This window comes from Pogona vitticeps, chromosome 2 (assembly GCF_051106095.1).
Source record: "Pogona vitticeps strain Pit_001003342236 chromosome 2, PviZW2.1, whole genome shotgun sequence".
Lineage (NCBI taxonomy): Eukaryota > Metazoa > Chordata > Lepidosauria > Squamata > Agamidae > Pogona > Pogona vitticeps.
Window position 1 is genome coordinate 238,648,655 of NC_135784.1, and position 23,778 is coordinate 238,672,432.

Genomic DNA, 23,778 nt, shown 5'->3' on the forward strand with positions numbered 1-23,778 from the left:
ATTCAGATCACAGAGAATCACTAAGAGTCTGAGCCAGACAAGGGATCCCAGTGAGAGCAAGCAGGGATCATGGCAGCCTCGCAAGTGCTGGGGCTAGATTATGGCATGCTATGTCATGTACAAAAGGCTCCATAGCATTAAACCCTCCCCCAATATACTTATTCTGTCAGATTTGTTGTAGTCTATTGCATTGTTTCCCAACCTTGGGTCCCCAGATGTTGTTGGACTACAGCTCCCAGAAATCCTGGTCAACATAGCTAGTGGTGAAGGCTTCTGGGAGTTTTAGGCTAAGAACATCTGGGGACCCAGGATTGGGAATCACTGGTCTATAATACCGAGTGTCCCCTGATAATAAGGAATCCTCAACTGTATGTTACTTAATTTGAGTGTGAATCTGACATTGATGAGTGCAAATGTATCAATGTGCATATATGTGTGCTTACCTGGATGTGAGTGAGTTTAAACATACATATATGGAGAAAGAAGGGAGCAGAGGGGTAGCTGCACATCTGTTGAGCCGATCATTATCAGAAGGAATTACAACTTTGCATTTTTCATCTGATTAAAAGTATTTGCAGGTCAAGGTTCTTCAGAAGATAGATCTTATGATATATTTATTTGTCTAAGTCTCATGAACATTATATTAAATTGAACAAATTAGGAACACACAGCAAGAGTGAATTGGATTAGGGAAGCTTTAAAAGCTTTACTGTTTCCTCATATCATTATTAAAGAAAGCCTGTTCAATTAGCATAAAATGCATTAGCAACAATTAAACAAAGCTCAGGACAACAAACTGACCTTTGCTAATTGAGAATTAACTTTAAAAAAAAAAATTAGGGTGCAATCTATCCAACAGGTTAAAAAAACTGATTTAAAGGGGGTGGGAACCCTTCTGTTGTAGTTATAATGTGGAATATTTTTGCTGTTGTCTTGTAGACAGATGTAAATGAGATTAATGAGCTAGTTTCATTCCTTGTGCAAATATATTTTTCCCCAATGGGGTTGTATAAGAGAAAGAGTTTTCCCTCCCTGTGATAGATTTACAAATAATTTCCTTCCAGCAAATAAGATTCGAGGTATTTAAAAGGGAAGGAAAGAACAAAGCATACAAAAATATGAGACGTTGCTTGTTAGACATTTTGCAGAGCAGGATGGAAAGAAAGAAAGAAACAGATCACACTCAAGCAGTTGCTCTGTTTCCTAATTCCACATCATGCACCTCAATTCAAAAGGGTTAAGAGTCCATCAAATTCTTTTTCTAGTGTTTAAGATTCTTTGCCAAACACCTCTTTGGTGTTCTGAAGAGAATGTCTTGTAGGTGAACCACAAAGAATGACTGTACGTCTCAAATGTCCCTGGCTTATACCTTGAAATATAGGGCCATTTTATTTGCTTACAGAAGAAAGTCAGGGATGTTCACTGTCATCAAACCTGAGGTGTTTCTTATTCTGTAGAATGTCTCAGAAATCTATTTAAGCATTACGCTATACAAGCAATACAACTGATATTTAAAAGTTTTTATTAAGTTAGGCATGTGTTTCAGTCCCTCCAATTCTTCTTTATTACAATATTTTTTCTATAGTTAATTGTAACTTACTGAAAAATGAAGATGAGAAAAAAGAACAAAGAAGGAGGAAAGGAATAGCCAACATACCTATGGTGAGAAATGGTAAGTGATGATGGAAGTTGTAATCCAACACTATCCATAAGACCACAAGACACCCATCCCTTTTATAAAATATACTTGTTTTGTTAAGAAACTAGGAAGGCCCTTAACTGGTCTAGACCAAAGATACACTGAGTTGTATTCTCTGTCACCAACACAATCCTCTAATCTCTGGGCTATTCCACTATTTGATGATCTAATGGCATTCATCTTATTAGTGTTTTCTTCCATTTTCAAACCCTCAACCTATCTTTATCCCCAACTTGCAAAATGGAATTCCTTTATCTTTGTATGCCCAACTTTTGTGTAATTCTCATTGTGCTCAATCAAATTAGCTACCTGTTAATCAAATAAAAAAGTAAAGTGAATTACATGTGGATCTCTTGATGATTTGATTGAGTTATTCGTAGCTTGCACATCTGCTGGTTGAGGTCACACTTGTTGACAGTGGAGGTATCACAGTGGGCTGAAAATTTATTGTACGTGCAACCATAGTGAATCCATTCCACTAGTGTCTCCCTTCCTGAAAGAGAAAGGTGGACAACAAATTACTGACATTTCACTAGGCTTTGCCATGCTAACAAATCAAATGTATGTATTAAGAATAAAGAAAATCATGGAGCTGCATAATTCCATTAAGCCAGCACAGCAGAAGGGGGTGGGAGAAAGGAATGGCAAGTTATGAAAAGGATATCACCACAAAGCCTTACATTTTGAGAAGCAATGGTGAGCGTAAAAGCATGGCTGAGTGCCAGAGAATTAGGATGCATTAGGCTTGCTCCTAGCATTGAGGATGGTGGGGAGGGAGTGCTTTGAAGTAGATGAAGAAAGGCTGTGGAATAGGGATTGCAAGTCACATGGTAGTGAAAAATATATCCCTTTAAGGTGAAAAGGGAGGGAGAGAATGATAAAAACAGTTGTTAAAATGGATGTTGGAGCAAGAAGAAATATAGAAAACTATGTTGTTCAGCACTGGAAGGTGGTATTATAACAGCAGCAGCAACAATAATAGGGATAAGAACAACGTCCTGTCATGTCTATTCTGACTTATAGCAACCCCTTCTAGGATTTTCTAGCTATAATGTATTGACAAGTCATTTACTATTCCCTTCTTCTGAGGGCACCCTGGGACTGTGCAGTTTGCCCAAGGCCACATAGGCTGGGTCTTCTCCTGGGACACACAGTGGGAAGTCTAACTCCCAGCCTCTGGCTTTACAGACTAATACCTAACTCACTGAGCTATCTAGCAGGCATCTATAGCAATAGTGATACAATTAGATACAGAGATGGATATTTGAGGTTCTGAAAATCAAATTGTATTGCTGAATTTCAGAAAGAGAAACCTGTGACATCATTCAAGACTGAATTTATAAGTATAGGTTTATACTTCCATGTTGTTTCTGGAGTATCCTGGACACCTTTCTGGTTGCACTGGGTTTACCAAATTACAATGTATGAAATTGTATACAATTTAAGAAGAGTATTGTGGTATGGTATAACGGGCAGATTTCAAAGCCTAATAGAGGCATTGCTGTTTTATACATTTGATCTACATAATGAATAGGTGGTTCACTGGAACATATCCAGTATACAACCAATCCAGGGCACAATGCAGATCTTGTGTGTCAATATGGATCGGAAGTGCACCACAAACCAACAGGCTTGCATTACTGCACACAAAGAGGATTGCTTTTTTTAAAAAAGTGAAACTAAAGGAAGTCAACCAGTCTAAACAGTGACGGATCACCAATGTGAAACAGGAACATGAAAAATTTCATGTTAGCCAAGCATCAGTGTCAGTCTTATTAGACAGATCATTTTAGGTTGCAGATGTGGGTATCGAGACTGAATATTCATTTCCTAATACTGGATAATTATTTGCATTTTTTAAAAAAATGCATTCTAAGGGGAAGAACTCATTGCTAATTTCTTCCTATCAAATCCCAATCCATAAGCAGTCTGAGTTCTCTCTCTCTCTTTTTCACATGGGAAGAATTGAAACAGGGAAACCATTACCTGTTGTCTGAAGAGGTGTAGACCAAACATGGAAGACCCATGCCCACTCTGTACTCATATGTTGGCCATACAGATTGGGACCAACTCCCCCCCCCCCAATGCTATCTAAGAGACAATCTGACTCATTCTGTCTGAAGTCCATGATGTTATCTCTTCATTTCCAGTTCTCCAGCAAAAAATAAAGATAAAACACTGCAAATGGATGGGAAACATGGAGAACTAATGCAGCACCATCCATTTCAGGCCTGTAGATCTTAACATTTGTCCCTTTGTCAGTCAATTCATAAAGGCCTTATTATCATTGCTTATGGAATGGTTTATTTTACAAACCATACCAGGTCTTGAACTCCCCCACCCCACCCCAGACAGACATCCATTCCTGGTGACCCCTCTCATCGAAATGTGCTGAAATCTCAAGATTCTTCTACAGTAAAGGAAACAGATCTTCCTACTCAACAGGATGTCCCATAATGTTCCAGATCCACATAAGTAGGTATAGCATTGTTGACCTTATGCTGCAAATCATCCCTATGTTCCTAAACCTGGATTTTATCAATCGATCGATCGATTGACTTACCGACTGACCAACGCCTCCCTGCTTGCCTACCTATTATCCTTTTAGTGTATGCACTACTCTGGGCAGTTTATAAGTTTGAACTTAAAAATCCCACATAACAATACATATAAATAATACATACAAACAACAATCATACAAAGAAAACAAGAGAGAACAAGAAAGAAAAATAAAATATTAATATTAATAGCATCTGGGGACTCAGTTGTTGAAAGCAGCTTTTAATAGTTCAACAATATCAGAACATAAGGAGGGAAGGAGCTGGTGATGTATTCAAGGGACTGGGGGCCACCACCAAGAAAGCCTGATCCATTGTCTTTGCCTTCTTGACCTCCCTCAGTGTGGCCACATTTAGCACCATGGATTAATAGGAGTGGGTGCAACGGGTCGCTGATTTCTTGGACAGATGCTCCAACAGGTATCAATGTCCTAAAACATTCAACTGCATACCAGCATCTAATGACTAAGATACCCAGAATAAAAAAAGCTCTTCCCAAGGGCACAGCATTGAGATGAATCCATTTAAGCTCATCTCTAGAAAACAAATAAAAAAAATCACATTGGGGTAGAACAAGGAGGAAATCTAGCTTATTGGTTAGTAGAATTATTACCATCAAAACTTTAGATGAGACTGGTGTTCTCTTGTTTTTACCACAAATAATATATATTAAAGGTAGTGCATGGCATCAGTTATGAAGATATCTTTGCAACATTGTACACCTAGGGTGTATTATAGGTGTGTAGAAGAATGATGAGCATGTAGATGCGGAGTAAGAAAAGCATACTTTATACATCTCAATAACCCAGCAAATACATTTCACTATCAAATCGAGTTCATTTCCCTACAGTAATTTTGGCTGGTATAGCATACTGTACCAGAAATGTCATAAGCAGAATATACAAAACAGCAATTCCAATTCTCTGCCACTTGGCAGGCCTACAATACATTCTGTAATTAATCATCTGCCATGAATTCTGTTTACTTCTGTTCTGTTCGCAGTCCATTCCTTGTGTTAGACAAGGAAACAGTAAGCATAAGTTTTATAGTATCATTATAATATTTCCCAGCTCAATGTTTAGTGAATCCAGGAATTCTATGAATTCTGATGAGTTTCATCAGGATCTGGGCCGGGGTCACAAGCCCAGCTTCCACTCACTATTCCAAATGAATGTTTTCTGAAGTCATCTAAAATGTCAATCTCTATTTTCTTGGGAGACATATTCTGAGTTTTTTTTTGAAAATAATATTCTTGCCCTGCTAACATATTGGTATGATCCAAAGGAACTGAGGTTAACCTAAGTTCATTGAACCAAACAACATAGTTCAGTGCTAATGTCTTGCTGCCTTATTTGGCACTTAAGCATTCTAGACTGTGCCCATTATATGTAATCAAATATGGACAGGGTTAGGGGGCAACCTGTATGATGGCAACTTTGCAATACCTTTCCAGAAACAAAATTCTTCCAAGATGCCATGCTTGAGCAATGAGATGTACAAAGTAAGGCTGTGTTTACCTTTTCACGAAGGTAACCAGTATGCTGTAATGGACAGAGTGACTGACTAGGAGTCAGAAGATCTGGGTTCAAATCCCTCCTCAGCCGTGGAAAGTTATGGGGGGGGCATTGATAAAACCTCTCTTTTAAATATCTCACTTACCTTGAAAGCCCTGTTAGGGTTGCTATAGTTGGATATGGCTTGATGGTGTATAAAACATTACTGATCCTGATGACTAATTACAAAATAAAGCTAATTGACAACAAAAATTGCTGAAGAAACTTCATCCAAGAATAAACAAATGTTTTTGGGCTTCTTTTTTTTTTTACTTCTTAAGGAGACTCCATCTTCAATAGTGTCCTGCATTTGGCTCTAAGGACTTTTAGTGAGTTATAGTCTCAGTATTATTCAGCTAGATGGAATAGCCCTGAATGCTTCTACTGGAGAAAAGGCTGCACACATCTTTTCAGTGAACTTCCTAATTCCAGCTCTGCTATTGTTCGCTGAAAGTATGTTTCGCAAAAAAAAGTATGTTTTTGAGGAATATAAATAGGTTATTTTTGAGGAATATGGAGGGTGAGGGGAAATGGCAGCTCTTTATTCAGCCTGTGCAAAAAATAGTGTATAAATTTATGTTTCATATTTTTGTTGTACACTGACTACAGTAGCAATTGGCTAGATGGGCAGTATATTCAATCAATCAATCAATCAATCAATCAATCAATCAATCAATCAATCAATCAATCAATAACCTCTACCTGATGGAGGAGCATTATTATCTCAAAAATCTAAACTGTATATTTTGAAGTAGGTGGGTGAACCTCTGTTTGAAACTATATTCAGTGAAGTGAGTGTATAGGCCCACAGATGTCTGAATACGATTGAATCTACGCAGTGTTTAATAAACTCAGTATTTTTGCGCTCTGAGTATGTGCTAATGTGTACAGATCTGTATACCTATGATCCCACTTTCAAGTTTAGCATTTTGAAAGCATTTTAGTAATGTGGAATCTGTTTATCTTTGGAGGATCCTGAATTTCTAAGAAAAAATGGATTCAGTGACTGATCTCTTTAATGAGAACAGACGCTCACAGCCACTTACTTTCAGCTGTGACTAATTCCATCTCATAAGAAAACCGTGATTCTTTTAGTCAAAAGTATACTGCACAGAAGTGAGACAGATATAACATCCTCCTTTTCTGGTTGTTTATTGCATGGCAAAGGGAAAACCTTTATATCTCTCATATATATCACACAAAGCACTGTAATGTTGCCAGGTATGGTTCTTAGAAGAGTACCTGAGGATAGTAGACTCCCATGCAACCACCCAAGAATGAGAACCTCTTGCAGCCTGCTCAAGATCACGCGGGGGTGCTTACACAGTGCACCAGCAATGCTATGTAGTTCCACTTAACAAGAACATAAGAAAATGCCTTATAGGGAGTCAAGCCATTGGTCAATCTAGCCTGGTAATGTCAACTGACTGGCAGTGGTTTTCCAGAGGGTCAGGCTGGATTCCCGTGTTATTATATGGTGGCTAAGTACATCTAACATTGCTGAACTTCCAAAATCAGATCACTATGGATGTGTCCAGGGTAGTATTGATTGATTGATTGATTGACTGATTGATTGATTGATTGATTGATTGATTTGATTTATATCCCACCCATTTAGACTAGGTCTACTCTGGGTGGCTTACAATAAAATATCATAAAACAATTAAACAATAATTTAAATCAATGATGTTAGTATCATTCAAGATGGAGAAATATAGAAAGAAAATTAAGATAGAAAATAAGAATCAAGTATTGACGGGAGGGAAGGCCTGCCTGAAGAGCCAGGTCTTAAACTGGCTCTTGAAAATACCCAGCGAGGGTGGCAGGCAGATCTCTGGAGGAAGACTGTTTCAGAGTCGAGGGGCCACTGCCGAGAAGGCCCAGTTTCTTGTTCTTTCTTTCTGGGCCTCCCTTGGCATTAGGCCCCTCAGCTGTCTGTCCTGGCTATAGCGAGTGATCTCTCTCTCTCTCTCTCTCTCTCTCTCTCGTTATGCCATCTTGGAAATGTGTTGTTTGGAATTAATTCTTATAATTGTATTTTTATATAAGTTATATTAATGTGTTAATGTATTAATGTGTTTTTATCTATGTAAGTCGCCCCAAGTAGACATTGTCTAGAGGAGCGGGGTAAAAAATCTAGTAAATAAACCAACCGACCGACCAACCGACCGACCGACCGACCGACCGACCGACCGACCAACCAACCAACCAACCAACCAACCAACCAACCAACCAACCAACCAACCAACCAACCAACCAACCATTTAGGACTTTATATGTCATCATTAACACTTTGAAATCAATGCGGAAATGAATGGGCAGCCAATGCAAGGCAGACAGAGTGGAAGAAATATGCTGATGTTTTCTTGTTCCACTAAGTAATCTGGCTGCTGCATTCTGCACCATTTGAAGCTTCCGCATCAATCTCAAAGGTAGCCCCACAGTGAGCACATTACAGTGGTCTAATCTTGAGATTACAAGTGCATGGACCAGAGTGTTGAGGGCCCCACCATCAAGATAGGGACACAGCTGGGCAATCCACTACAGATGGAAATAGACGGAGTGGACCACTGATGCCACCTGGGTTTCCATTGTGTGCACCGGATCCAGATGTACTCCCAAGCTGCGAACCTCACTTTTCGCAGAGAGAGTCACCCCCCAAAAGAGAGGGAGTTTCCCAAACCACCAATGGAGGGGCCACCCATCCTTAGGACCTCTGTCTTGTCCTGGTTCAGCCTCAACCCATTCTCCTGCATCCATTGCAGTACAGTCTCCAGACAGCACTGAAGGGACAGAACGACATTCACTGAGGAAGGTGAAAAGGAGATGTAGAGCTGAGTGTCATCAGCGTACTGATAGCAAGAAGCCCCACAACCCTGATGACCCCACCCAGCGGCCTCATATAGATATTAAACAGCACTGGGGAGCCCTGCGGAACCCCACAGTTGAGGCTCCGCGGGGCCAAAACACTCTCCCCAAGCTGTACTCTCTGAGGACAGTCCTTCAAAAAGGATCAGAACCAGTCAAGCACTAACCCATCGATTCCCCACTTGGTGAGCCTCCCCAGGAGGATACTGTGGTCGACAGTATCAAAGATGGCTGAGATATTGAGGAGGACTAACAGGGACATTTTGCCCCCATCAGCCTCCTTCAGGAGGTCATCCAACAGTGTGACCAATGCCGTTTCTGTGCCATGGCACAGCCTGAAGCCCAGCTGGAACGGATCCAGGGCATTGGTTTCATCCAAAAGGGCCTGAAGCTGGTCAGCCACCACCCTCTCCACCACTTTACTAAGGAAGGGAACATTGGTGACGGGCCTATAATTGCCAATGTCATCTGCCGCCAAATTTGGTTTCTTCCTAATGGGCCTAATGAGTGTCTCCTTGAGGGCAAGGGGAACCTTGTCCTCCTGGAGAGACCCATTAATTATTGCTGTGGCCTATTCAATTGTTATAGGCCTGGCTGCTTTGATTAGCCAGGCCAGGCAAGGGTCAAGAGAGGAAGTGTGTAGAAGGTTCCACTCTGTGAACCAGAACACAAGAGTAGGGATTGTTGAGAAACTTCCAAAAAGTAACTATGCTTGCCTGCTTCAGCATGGGGAGGGATGGAGAAGAGAGGGACAAACTACTGTGGAACCCTGAAGATTAACATATTTGTTTCCCCTTCCTTTTTTCATGGATCAAATATACTTCTGGTCAACATTTTACAAGAGTTCTCCAAGGTGCTGAACCTCTTTTCGGCTCATGGTTCAGCACTTTGGACAGTTCCCTGTAGACTAAAACCCAGACTTGATTTGCAGCACACTGGAAACTGGATTCAGCAACCACTTATATACATATATGCATGGCTTATACAGAGATGATAGAATCAATAAATTGGGATTTTGGGGCTACATAGTTTAAATTTAAGTTTTACTTTAAAGCAACTAATTTTTCATACTGTTGTTGTTATTTAGTCGTTAAGCCATGTCTGATTATTCATGACCCCATGGACCAGAGCACGCCAGACCCTCCTGTCTTCCACTGCCTCCCACAGTTTGGTCAATTTTTCATACTACTGCCTTATAATTTTTGCTGAGGTTCATTTCATTATTCACTCATGTAAATTACACCAATTTTTGTTACTTGAAACTGCTTTAATGTTCATAAAATGATCAAGATAGCAGACGTATCCAAAAAATGATAATGCTGACTAGTGATGGGTACTAATAATTCTCTGATACTTGACATCAAGGGTAAAATGTTATGGGCAGTGAGTATAATTAAACAGCTGTTTTAAGATGACAATCAGTAGGATATATTGTACCATAAGTCAGTACTGGAGTCAAAATGCTGATACCTGAGATCTAAAATACAATATGGCTAATATAAACAGCAAATCTCCTTGATTCAATGATAATTTTACAAAAGTATCTAAGCTTGCAAGAGAAGACTAATGTTTTAGTGGTTTTTAAAATAAAATCTGCAGACCAGGAAATATTTTTGAAATTTGACTGAGATTGAGCTCTGTATTACCTTACCCTAAGTGCAAAATGCCAACGCTTGTAATGACTGTAGAACAACAAGCTTAATCAACCATTTGCCTAAGGTTTCCTTAAAGATAATATACAAGAAGCAATGAAAATAAGAGTCAAGAAACATGCAATTTGTATTCACAGCAGGATTTATAACGAGGTAAGCACTATTCTTTCTACCCATACTTGGGGAGAAATTATGTGACACAAACATGGATATGTATCCTTGCTTTATTGACCATGGGAAAGTCTCTGAAAAAGCCAGACATGGCAAGCTGACAGAGCTACTGGCAAACACAGAGCGTGATTGAACAGTTATATGCTTAGTTATCAGCCTGTTCGGACAAGAAGGGAATAAGGTGCAGTAAAAGTGGATGGTCAGGTGACAATAGTATCCTTCTCATAGAGATATGAAGAAAAGTATGACAAAGAGAACTATTACAACAATCACTGCAAAGAAAATAGAAAGGTATAACAAAAGAAGAGAAAAGATATATTTTTTCTTAAACCCAATCAATCAAATGGAAATTTAAACCCAGATTAGGGATGCTGAAAGATCAACAGGAAAATAATATTATCTGCCCAGGATAACATATAAGAAAGACGGAAATAAATATAGTAAAGAAATACATAGAATATATGCAAGGATAATAAATTCTTTTGAAGAAGAATCCTGTGATGAGGAACCTTTGACTTTAGAAAGTGAAGTGAAAGCTGCTCTCAAACCACTTGAAGGAAATAAATCACCAGGAGTAGATGGGATACAAACAGAACTATTCTAAGCTACAAATAAGGAATCTACAAAATTCTATGCCTACAAATATGCAAAACAAAACTGTGGTCCTCAGACTGGAAATGTTCGATATAATTCTGATTCCAAAAACAGAGACATCAAAGAGTGAGGAAACTATGGGACCCTTGTTTTAATTTCCCATGCAACAAAGTGAGGCTCAAGCGTTTGATCAAATAGTTTTAAAAGGAAGGTATTTCAAAATGCCAGATGCAGGGGTGTGGTACCAGGAGACAGGTATCTAGTTGTCTTGTGTGCTCCCAGAGGCATCTGGTAGGGCCACTGTGAGATATAGGAAGCTGGACTAGATGGGCTCTTGGCCTGATCCAGCAGGGCTCTTAGATTCTTATGTTTTACCATATATGGGGGAAGATACCCAATATTCAAACTAAATTCAGAAAAGAAAAACACACTAGGCACCATATTGCAAATATACAAGATGATGATTACTGGAATGTACCTAATAATTCAGGAATAAATTCAGTCTGTCAGTCTGTATTGTATAGACTACAGCAAAGCATTTGACTGTATGGGTCATAGAAAGCTATGGGTTATTCTAAAAGCAATGGATGTGGCTAGGTTGTCCTTACGTATAACCTATACTCTGGTCAGGATGCTACTGTTAGGATAGAATATGGAGAAAGAGAAAGATTTCCCGTAGGAAAAGGGTCAAAGATATATTGTATTTCCCTATCTGTTTAACCTGTATAAAAGCATATCATATGGAAAACGGGAATAGATAAAGATGAAGCAAGAGTGAAAATGTGTGGAAGAAATATCAGTAATTTAAGATATGCAAATGACACCATGTTACTGGCAGAAAATAGCAATGGTTTGAAAACTCCTGATGAAGGTAAAAGAAGAAAGCACAGAAACAGGACTTGGGAAGTGGTGAGCACTCCAGTGCTGGAGGCATTGAAGAGAATGTTAGACAACTATCTGTAAGATATACTTTGATTTGATTCCTGAATTAAGAAGGGGGTTGGACTCGATGGCCTTATAGACCCCTTCCATTTTTCTATGATACCTCAGTTCAATTATGAATCCAAATGAATACTACAACCAAAACAGCAGAAGATTGAGACCCAGAAAAGCATCTATTGAAGGAACTAGAAAATATCTTCCAAGTGTGGGGACAGGGATGTGCCATTTAGATATTTTGGACTCCAGTTCACAGAATTCCCCAAGAATTCCCATACAAATTTCAAGGAGTTCTAAGCTAAAGACCTACAGACACCTACATTTCTCTCACTTGACCAGGGTCTTGTTTTGGAGGCTGTATGGCTGTCTTGGACCTACATCCTGTTGATGGTGTACTAAAAAAAGGAAACTGTCATGGTGCTTTCCCATAGTCTCATTGTGCTGTACGCTTTATACAGAGCGCTTCCCAAAGAATTATAATGCCAAGGAGTACTGCAACAAGATAACAAAGATCTATACTTTTGCAGTGTGTTACATACTGTCAAGTTACTTCCACCTTATGGTGAGTCTATTAGGGTTTTTAAAGTGTAAGAGGTATCTATGGAGTGGTTTTACCTGTGCAGCCATCCCATGAGTTTCCATGACTGAGTGAAGATTTGAATTCACATCTCCTGGGTCCTAATCTGATACTCTATCCACAATATCATACTGGCTGGTGCTACTCTTTTTCAGTTTGTAATAATAATAAAAAAAATTTAATGGATAGTACAATCTGGTCAGTAACAGAGACGTCCCAGAATGCCTCAGCCCGCATGGCTGTTCTATAGGATTTTAGGAGCTGTCACCCACAAACAGAAACTTCTCCGAGCTCTTAACAAAATTCAGCACAAGACATAGGAGTGCCTGAAGAGCAAACAGTTTCAGAGGATTTCAATCAAATGAGCCCAACCACATACGACAATGTGCTTGATCCAGTCTAAGTTTGTCTTATTCCTTTCTTCTCTCCAAATTAAAGACAAATATTAGCATCGTGTTAGCGACTGCTGTTTGCATACATGTGCAAACAAATGTGTATCTGTGTGTGTGTGTGCATGCACACACACACACACACACACACACACACACTCCTTTGCACACAATGTCACATAAAACTACCACCCTGTCGCTCACATGGCTGATTTTTCATTACTGAATACCAGATACCTCACTAAATTATTAACAAGGATCCTGTTATATTTATTACTGAGCTGGGTGATATTACTGCCAATTGTCAAATTTCAGTTTCCTGTTGTTGATTTTCATGCATGAGGAACACAGCATTGCTGGATTGGTGCCAGCGCTCCATCAATCTCTCGAGCTGACTTCGACCTCAGGATATGTAAGAGCAGTGGATAAATTGGAAGATCAATGCCTTGTCCCTCCTGCTGTGCCAGCTGCTATTGAGAAATTAATATGAGGATCCCTATAAATAAAAGATAAAAGATTATATGGCTTACAGTGTAAAATATTAAGGCTGGACACAATGTGCTCTGTGAATCTAAACCAAGAAGCCAAGTATGTTAACCCTGTAAGAGCTCGCATACTGCTGTGTGGGTTGGAGGGCAAAATAAGAACTGGCTGGCTGTGAGAAGCCATCCCTTTAAAGTTTCACTAGGATATGTGGAAGGACAGAGATGCAACAGAATTCAAAACGCTGCATCAGATATTCAATTCTTCAAAAAACCTCTGGTTTATGAATGTGTGATATTGAGCTTCTGTATCCACAATTCAAAATGCCAGGAAATGGCCTGATATTGCTGCATACTGTAATAATATGCCCACATTGCCTGCAGGAAAGAAGATGCCAAGCTTTACATAGCAAAGGGCAGACTGAATGTTGAAAACACCATGGGTAGCAGTCAAGATGGTCTATAGAACACCCTCTTGTGTTCACTGCAATTCATGCTTGTTGAAAAGGAGTCCAGACAATTGCTTTGTATTTGGGAAAGAAGTAGCTTACTGATGAAAAAAAGAGGCAGCATCTGAGATTTTCTTTTGTTTCGGGTCACTAACTGGACCATCTGGAAATCACTTAATAAACTTCAAAGTGAACTAGGAAGACCAAAGAATAATCAGGCAAAATAGGCTATTTGCACACAGGCCAAATTTTCTGTGACTGTAGATAAATTCAATCAATGCAGAACTTGTGTGCATGTAGTATAAGCCCCATCATGTGTATAAAAGAATATCTAATAAATTGCCAAGATAACACTATTTATGTCCATAATTTTAAATTGTGCAGTGTTGTAATATGAATGAACAAAAGAAGACTAATAAAAATCAGGAGATAATTAAGTTATAATCATACATCTCTTTTCTTCATTTTATATTATCTTAAAGTCAGCATTTTGGATAGATATTAATAGGGATTTTACAGTAAGAAAATTAGGTTTTAGAGCCTCACTTTATTTGTAAAATGGATTTTTTTCCTAAATACAAGCCAAGCAAATTCATGCATTTTACAAATGCTTGATTTGTCTAATAGTATGTGCATTTATGCTCATTCTGTTTTTGGAGCACTCCTCTGTCTGTCTGTCTGTCTGTCTGTCTGTCTTTCTCTTCAATTTATATCCCACTCCCATTAGTGCTAAAGCACTACTCTAGGTGGTTACAGCAAATATAACACAAAACAAAAAATTAAGATAAAAGCATTAAAACCATCTACGATTTATCCTTTAAAAGATTATAGCACAGACCAATCATGTAAAACCAGAGCAGGTGGATGAAAGGGGGAAAAAAGGTGATCAGCTAAAGTCAGTGTGGAAAGCCTCCCTGAAAAGCAATGTTTTCAATTGCCTCCTAAATATCAGCAGGGAGTGGGCTAGAGGGAGCTCCCTATCTCTAGTAGATGATTTATGGGCCTCCCTTGAGGTGGCCACCTGGAGTGGTCTTGGCTGGGATGCTCTTGTAGGTTGGGCAGATGGCATTAAGGAAAGATGCTCCGACAACTAACATGGGCCCAAACCATGGAGGGCTTTGTATGTAAGTGTCAAAACCTTGAACCTGATCTGGAATGCAACAGGCAGCCACTGGAGTTGAGAAAAAAATGAGAGTGATACTGTCAAATTTACTCACATCCACCACCAGACTGGCCACTGCATCCCACTGAAGTCCTCAGATTAGGCTCAAGGGAAGCCCCATGCAAACAGAATTGCAGTAGTCAATCCAGGAGATGACCAGGGCTTGCACCAAAGTCTGGGGGGGGGGGTCACTATCATTATCCCTGAAGAACCCCAAGCCTTAGGGTCCAAGGTGCCAACACCTCCTCCACTAGCTGAACTATCTGGACACAGTCCTTGAGGACGGATCAGAGTCAGCTCAATGCTAAGCCCCCAATCCCAACCTCCAAGAGCCTGTCCAGGAGGACACCATGGCTGACAGTATTGAAAGCTGCTGAAAGATCTAGGAGTAGCAACAGGGTTTATCTGCTAATGTCAGCTTCTTTTAAAAGGTCATTCTGCAGCATGACCAGTTACGTCTCAGTACCCAGTCATAGCCTGAATCCAGACTGGAATGGGTCAAGGGAATCCTGCTCCTCCAGGTATGTTTGTATCTGATTTGTCACCACCCTCTGTGCCTGAGAATGGAAATTGTTAAGGTTGTCCAACGCTAAATGGAGATATTTGATGATGGGTTGGATTATGGTTTCTTTTAAATGGCAGGGGAGAATTATCTCCTTCAGCAATGAGTTAACAATGTTCACAACCCAACCAATCATAGCCCCTTTTTGTCTCTAATCTACCTCACTGGGCAAGGATCAAATGAGGAGGCAGTGGCCCTACAACTAGCTATCATGCTGGAGGCTTCCTCCAGTATTACAGGGTTAAACCGATTCAGCTGGGCAATGTGAGATGGGGCAGCGATGGTCACCCCCAAATCAGCTAAGCTCCTGGTGGAATCAAGATCAACCCAAATGGCCTTGATTTTCACTCTTAAAAAAGGCTGCACACTGATCACTAGTGAAGTCAGAACAAGGTCTTGGTTAGACAGACCTGGTAAGGTTGCGGACCACCTGGAACAATTCCACTTGTTGGTTCATTCCCTCACCAATCCTCCAGATGTTAAACGTCTTTCATCCCTTATAAGGGCATTAGCATGTTTATTGGCCATGATCTTAACTGCAACCTTATTTTGTGCTGACTGATCTCTTCTCCATCTGTTCTCTCACAGTCTCCTTGATAACTTCATAGCTTGCAGCCCCATGATATACCAAGGGGCAGAGTGAGCTCAGGAATAGAGAGGGCATTTGGCGGTGATTGTGTCAGCCACCCAGATCATCTCAAGATATCATCTATCAACCTGGGCTTCGACAGATCAGCTGGAAGCCCTCCCAGAGCCTCTCAAAACCGTTCCAGGTCAAGAAGCCTGAAAAGGCAGATCATTTTCACAAATCCAAGTCCACAGTCTGTAACAGAGATCTTTTTTTTGGGGGGGGGAGTTATTGATTCTATGCATATTTCTAGATTTTAGTTAACAGTGTCATGATTGATAGACAGCATTGTGTCTCCTGTAATCTGCATGGGTCCATCCATTTCTTCAGGTGGAATTTTCTATGTCTGGCCTTCCTCCAAACTAAATGGATCCCTCTAAAGTTGATATTATCAAGGACAGGGAAGAAACAGGTTTTAGGTTGTTTGGGATATGAATCTAATATTTTCACTTAGTAACAAATGTACCATTATCATAATGCTATAGATGTCAATCAACACAAACCAATATTGTTGAAAGGCCAGTCTATGTACTATCAAAAAGAAAGAGATATAAAATAACACCAGGGAAAAATTCTGCGAGGGGTGGAGCAAGGAATCAATACTATCATCACAAATTCTGGCACCGGAATGGAGGAAAAGCACAAATTGCTGGATGTACAACTGCATGAGAAAGCCAGAGGGAGCGGGGGGTTGGGGGTGGTGGAATATGTTTGCCATCTTGCCATGCATGAAATTATGCATCTTGTATGGCCAGTCAAGATGACAATTCTATGGGGTCAGAAATGCCTGGCCTCCTTTAAAATATGCACGTTGGCAAAATTAAGGGGCAAAAAGGAAAAAGGTGGGCAGCATTTGTATCAGTGTAAGCTTTCATGGATAAAGCTCCACTTCCGCAGACTGTCACTACCAGGGCAGGCAATGTGGCTCAGCATAACCTCCACCCCAAGAGAGTCTAGGTAGCCTACCCTTTGTGCCAAACTGACCTGTGGAGTGGAGGTTGACCCTTGGCAAGAGTGGGCAGAGAGGCAGAGGCTGGGAAGAGGCATTGCATCCACTCCAGCCCCAGAGCTCATGGTCCCTGTGTTGAGGGGCAGAGGCTGAGGGAGAGGGAGGCACACACTTCTGCACCCGAGGCAATTACTATACACACAGCTTGGTGACAGGCACCTATGGCATCCAACAGGATCCACAGCACCTGTCTTCACACAGCTGAAGTGCAAAAGTGGTGCAAAAGGATGAGAGAGAGAGAGAGAGAGAGAGAGAGAGAGAGAGAGAGAGAGAGAGGCTATATGAGGAGCAAGAGGCCAACCGTCACCTGCCACTAGCTGCTTTGTTTGTCATTCTTTAGAAGGCTTCAAGCCTGGACCTGGGCTGGGCTTGATTACTACCTGGATTTTACTGGTCTCGGTGACAGGAATGAACTGACTATTGCTGGGGGCAAGTGAAGGGAACTCAGTCCTTTGTGGTGTGGGACGGCAGTGATGGGAAACAGCAGTTAAAATCACCTGAATCAATAAATAGCCTTGTAACCACCAACCTGGGGACCCCCAAGCTGCTGGCTGTGCTGGAGGCTGAGATGCCCACACAGACACATGGAGTGCTCATGCTCCGTGGTCTGAGCTACTACCTGAGACTGCTGAGACACATATGAATGACCAACAGCCTGTTCTGGATAATATTGTGTCCCTTCCCCAGGGTTTAGCTGGCTGGATAGCTCAGTGGTTTAGGTATCTGGTTGCAGAGCCAGAGGTTGGGAGTTTGACTATCCACTGTCCCTCCCTGTGAGTACAGCAAGCCTGTGTGGTCATGGGCAAGCTGCATAGTCCCAAGGAACCCTCAGAAGAAGGAAACGGTAAGATGCTTCTCTACATGGAAAACCCTGAAATGGGTCACCATAAGTCAGAATTGGCCTGCCGGCACATGATTAATTTTATTCCCCAGGGTTTTGGGTGAGCAGCCTGTACTCACCTGCAGATAGCACCCCAATTTGGGGAAAAATACTAAAACACAACAGTCAACACAACATGAAGAGAGAGACAGCAACAAAATCCTGCCACACCTGTATACAAATTCTGTCCCTACAACTACACTGGAACAATGTTGAGGCTTACAATATCAGCCATAACATCTGGGGCTTATTTACTCCAATGTGATTTATGCCATCTCCTGCTACCAATGTCCTCTGCTTTCTAATAAGACAATCTCTTCACCAAACAATGAATGGACACAACTCTGACATCAGAAGTGGCAGAAAAACCAGACTGAGAACACTTCAGTCTTCCAAGACATGCTCTCATGGACCTCAAAGTGGCTTTTGTAGAAAAAAAAAAGAGTGACAAAGGGAAAATCTGAAGGCAGACAGAAACTCTATGGGCCTCAACAGAGATGGAGGCTTCTTTGCACTGTACATACTGCATATCAAAAACCCAGCTTTCTATTAATATCTAATGGGTATAAAATAGTTTTTTTTCCCCTTGATATACTCTGGCCTATGCCCTAAAGGTAAAGGTTCCCCTTGACAATTTTTGTCCAGTCATGTTCGACTCTAGGGGGCGGTGCTCATTCCCATTTCCAAGCCATAGAGCCAGCATTTTGTCTGAGGACAATCTTCCGTGGTGACATGGCCAGTGCGACTTAGACACAGAATGCTGTTACCTTCCCACCGAGGTGGTCCCTATTTATCTACTTGCATTTGAGTGTTTTCTAACTGCTAGGTTGGCGGGAGCTGGGACAAGCGATGGGAGCTCACTCCGTCGCATGGATTCGATCTTACGACTGCTGGTCTTCTGACCCTGCAGCACAGGCTTCTGCGGTTTAGCCCACAGCGCCACCACGTCCTCACGGCCTATGCCCTAGAAACAACCAACTCCACCCGCTAGACATTCACTCTCCTAGGCAACAACCTAAAATATTAAGTAATAGAGATGGGGGTATCATGATGATAGGATACGTAGTCAGAGAAATGTAAGATGGAGTCAGACAGGTTCTGTGTGAAGATGATTTGAGAGACATTGGAACATGTTTTTCTAAGTACTGTGAAAGTGTTTTTCTGAAGATCAGTACAGCATGGTTCGAGATAGAGCTGAAGGTCAGATCAAGAGGCCCATGGAAGACTCAGCATTCCAAGCTAATTGAAGAGATAAAACACCTGGAATTAAGGGAGGAGGACCCTTGAGGCTAATTGGTTAACAGCCAGAATTGTCAAGAAGAAGGGAGGAGTTAGAGAATGTAGAAAATGGATGATGGGTTATGTGAGAAAAGGAGAGAGATTCAGTTCTGTTCTGGAATTCAATTCCATTATGATGGGAGAGAAAGGTACTTGATTGAGAGAGGATGTAAGTAGAAAGAAAGAAGGAGGTGGGGCTACCCAATGTAGCCCACCTTGGCCCAGCTTAGTAGTGTTTATTATTTTAATGGAAATTAGTTATTTTATTTAACTGTAACAATCTTTGAATATGTTCTTTATGCTAAAGCTTGTGCAATATAAACTGATTCGATGAAACTCTATTTTCTAATAAAAATTAATTATAAAAATTCTTACAAAAGGACTGATCTCTTGAACAGCAGGGTCTGGCTAAATCCAGGAGGTGGAGAGGCCACAAACTAGCTATCTTTAAAAGTCCTACCTAACTGAGCTGTTGTGAGTTCTAAGGAATCACAAAGCTCATGTGTCTGTACTTGCAAAGTACTGGGCAAAAGTAAAGTGTTCTGTTAGGGTCAAACTTGTTCAAAGGGCTTACGCTATGCACTGCTGAGGTCTTGGGACTTGCCCCAGCGCAAAGGTGGTAGGTAAGTGGCCTGTCGAACTCTCTGATTGAATGCTAAGCGCTCCTTAGGGAGGCTTGGGCACCACAGGGGGTATTCATATTTGTATATGAATACGAATAACCCCACACAGATGGATGTAATAAGGATCTGCCTCCTGAGGCTGAACTGTCCACTCATCCATCTGCTGCTGCTGCCGGCTGTGCTCTCCCTTCCAATCCCTCCAGTCAACTAGCCACTCATCAGCCGGCAAGGAGACCCTTCTTCCCTCCTTCTGCCAGGAGTGGATAGTCAAACATGAGCTCCAGAGCAATTGGAAGGGAGAGCAGAGCCAGGGGCAGCAGCAGATGTCCAGCTGTGTGGGGGTATTTGTTTATGAATACAAATACCTCCATCTCTATTAAGTAATTAAATTTACTTAAATTAGATATGAAGATATGAATACTTCCTATCCAAAGGGAAATATAGGGTTGGCAAGTTAGTTCCAAATAGTAATTAACTGCTGTTAGAATTTCAAGCTTCTATAAGAGGTTAGTTACCACTATAATTACATTTTAAAACAACTCTTTACCTTTTCATTACTCAAAGGTGATGGGGACAAAATACTCCCCAGTAGCATGGACGAGTCATGATCTAGGGAAAGGATTACCATTACATTTCAAGCTGAAGTTCTGAACTACTTGGACCTCAGGCAGCCACATCATTCTGTAACTAGAAAAGTAAAATACACAATGACAGTTACAAAAAAGAGTGCTATTATCCCTGATTAAGCTACGGTGGAAACACAAATATGGGTGTTCTTGAGGAGAAAGTAATATGCTATTAGTAATAAGTTACTTTCAAAATCTGCTTAAAGCACATTTCTAAAATGATGTAGTATTCTATAGATTAGTGAATGAAGGCTGCACATTTCCACTGTGCAAAGACAGCATCAAGAGGGAAAGAGAGTAGGTTGTTGCTCACCTCACTGATCTTTGACTCCCATCCATATGTCATTTGGTATTCAAGTTTCAATTGATGTGCGAGACACAAGCTACTTGCCTCCGGAAGACGAATTCACAAAACTTTCATATAGATATAGATACATTCTTATTTGTAGCTCAGCTACCTGCTGAGTGACAAAGGCAGCTTTTGGTCTCCAGCTTCTTATGAAGAATTCCCAAACTGTGTGGTGGTACTCCCTCCTTCCCTCCCCCCCTGCCACCCCCACCCTTCCTTTCTTTCTCATTCCCTCTTTGCTGTTTCTTAAGGGTCAAAAAGCATGCATTACAAAAAGGGAAAGAAAAAAAATTAAAGATCAATGCCTTCTTCCCCTGCAGTGCCAGCCTTGGCTGAGAAATGAATATGAAGATCACTATAAATAAAAGATAAAAGATGATATGGCATTTGGAGTAAAATATTAACACCAGGCACATTGTGATGGATCAAAGTCCAACCAAATTAACCCCCTGGGATAAACAGGGGGTTTGTTTATGTTGAGAAATAGAAGCCTCTCTCTCTCCCCCTCCCTCCCTCATCCTTTTGTGTATACAGACACAAACATGAGCTGTGCAGGACTTTGGAGGAGGAGAACTCAGAAGGGCATCCAGCAAGCATTGCACGGGGTTCCTTGCCTCTTCTGTGTTCTCCAGGTGATGCCCGCAAAAGATTGGGAGTCCACTTTGCCTTTAGGACATCCAACTAGACTAGTAATCACTTAACCATTTGGTGCAGGGATTCAGATATAATCTTACAGACAGGCACATTAGGGAGAAGCAGACCTGCCATATCACCCCTCATAACGACTATAGCAAATAAACACTATCCAATATCCTTCTCAATTTACCTGCCTTTGGATGGATGTTGACATGTGAAAACAGAAGTTTTGTGTCTACTCTTTGAAGAAGAGCTTGCTCCTTCTTCCATGCAATAGATATACTATCTGAAGAAGGCTCAATGTTTAGCTCTTTTTTAAAAAGTCAATTGATCTTAATTGCTTATTCAAGAACAAAGTGCTTTGCTTTATAACAAAGTTTGCTCACAGCAATACATGTTTATTTGAAAACCCATCCCCTTTTAATGACCAGATTGAAGTATGCAGGTGGGAAATAATTTTGTTGGATGTGACAGTCTTGATAAAAGTAGGATTGTCTTACCTCTCAAGACTCGTGAGAACAAACTCAACTTTCACCAAAAAAATAAAAAAAATCACAGAATGATTGAAATCCTATTGTTTGGGCTAGAAAGTTGTACTAGAGTAGGCCTACTGTATCAGTGGAGATTTGGTAAATCAATTTGTCCATAGGTTCAAGTGGTTCAAATGAGCATACTCTACTTATTTTAGTGTGGTAAATCACAACTAAAGTAGATCCATTTGAATCCATGGAACGTTTAGAGCAGTGGTTCTTAACCTTTGTTACTCGGATGTTTTTGAACTGCAACTCCCAGAAACCCCAGCCAGCACAGTTGGTGGTGAAGGCTTCTGGGAGTTGCAGTCCAAAACTCCTGAGTAACCCAAGGTTAAGAACCAGTGGTTTAGAGGACTGACTCATAAAATTTCCATTGATTCAATAGGCCTACTCCAGTGTGATTTACTGTGCTAATCAAGAGGGTTTCAGCCAATGTTTATCTCTGAAAATGTACACAACTAATATCCATACAAAAAAGCCACCCAAAATCATTTTTGTTAATGGGGAGAAATGGCATAAACCAAGGTAGAATGTGCAAATCAATGTGCATATTATGTAAAACCTGTTTAAAATGTGCACAAATTATAGTGTAGGGCAAAAGCACAAGCAGTTTCTGATCTATGATGACCCTATCAACTGGTGATCCTATCATTAACAGGCCTGTTCAGGTCTTGCAAGGGCAGTTAATTAAGGGACCTTAAGAACCTTTGGAGGTCACTAATTCACAGGTCACCATAAGCTGGAAGTGACTTGATGGCACATAACAATAACTAGGCTGGTGCTTTTGACCCACACCAGTCTAGTAGCCAAATAAAGAACATAGAAAATGCAGGTGGAATTCAGAGAAACACAATGGAATGGAATTGAAAATGTTCACATCCTTAAAGAAGGAAGTCAAGTGGAAGAGATGAAGATGTATTCACCATAATCTCTGCTGATGAAAAAGCCTTGGTGCTTCGATTATACAACTCTTGGCTTCATGCCTACACAAGTACCTTCATTCTAAACCCATAACATTTCCTCAATAAATTAATGCCATTTTATGACATTGACTTTGTTTCTACAAGAGGCATTTAGGAATAAAAAGTGAGCCAAAGAATGCACAAGTCAAAAGCTTACCTGTGAATGAACATAACATTACTTTGCGGCTTGTCACCAAAAAGCATCAATAGGAAAAGAACAGACCAAAGGCTTCAGCTTGTCAGTGTGTGCTGGAAGCACCTATTTGAGAAACTAGGAAGAATGAACGGAAATTGGAAAAGACTATAATATCAGTACTTGCTAACCTTAAAGAGAAAATATGGAGTGAGATGCCTCTGGTCACGAAGTACATCCAGTCAAAGAAATCTACAAGATACCTGCAGAAATGAATTGAACAATGTTATGAATTTTTATCCTTTTACAAAAAGTAAATGGAATCCAGGCAATGGAGACAGGTGACTTCAATTTCAGAGGTGCTATGAATTCATTCCATGTTTTAGGCTTTATTTTACAAGAGTCACCCAAAATCCTGAACCTATTTTGACGATGGAGACAGTGCCTTGCATCATGCCTGGAAAGT

General features: G+C 40.7%; 1 long non-coding RNA gene across 1 annotated transcript; it reads right to left on the reverse strand.

Annotated features, from left to right (window-relative positions):
• Positions 1–496: 496 nt before the first annotated feature.
• Positions 497–22,336, reverse strand: LOC144586946 (uncharacterized). Its single transcript, XR_013542043.1, has 2 exons — positions 20,621–22,336; positions 497–2,192 (listed from the first exon to the last, which is right to left on the reverse strand). It is a non-coding gene; the product is annotated as an uncharacterized LOC144586946 (long non-coding RNA).
• Positions 22,337–23,778: the final 1,442 nt, after the last annotated feature.